A 467-nucleotide genomic window follows, 5' to 3' on the forward strand; every position below is an offset into this window, starting at 1 on the left:
GCTGGAATAGCTCAGTTGGTTAGAGCGTGTGGCTGTTAACCACAAGGTCGGAGGTTCAAGCCCTCCTTCTAGCGCTTCTCACATATTTTTATGGTTTAATTTGAAAACGTTAACAATATTTTACCAATAAAATACATACATGGGAAATTTACGAAAATTAACAAATTTATTATTTTTCCAAAATTAGTAACATAATCAATTACCACCCATGCTACTGTGAATCATCTGTTTTTATTTTAATATTATATATTTTAAAAGTTATTTTTTTGATTTAAAAGATAACCTATATTTCTCCTTTGCCGTCAAAATGACATTAGAGTCGATTTCACAAGCCTCTGTAATATTAGTTTTGGATGTTCTTCAGAAGCATAAGTGTATAATGATTTCACCTCTCTCTTTTTAAGTTTGTTATTGAATTCTATTGAATAAAAATTTTTTTTATACTTATCTTCAACGGTGTCTTTGTT

The 467-nt window shown here is 29.1% G+C and overlaps 1 non-coding gene across 1 annotated transcript; it reads left to right on the top strand.

The window, feature by feature from the left end:
• On the top strand, window positions 1-74 carry TRNAN-GUU (transfer RNA asparagine (anticodon GUU)). Its single transcript has one exon. It is a non-coding gene; the product is annotated as a tRNA-Asn (tRNA).
• The last annotated feature ends 393 nt before the right edge of the window (window positions 75-467 follow it).

The sequence above is a fragment of the Gossypium hirsutum genome, chromosome D10 (genome assembly GCF_007990345.1).
Source record: "Gossypium hirsutum isolate 1008001.06 chromosome D10, Gossypium_hirsutum_v2.1, whole genome shotgun sequence".
NCBI classification, from domain to species: Eukaryota; Viridiplantae; Streptophyta; class Magnoliopsida; order Malvales; family Malvaceae; genus Gossypium; species Gossypium hirsutum.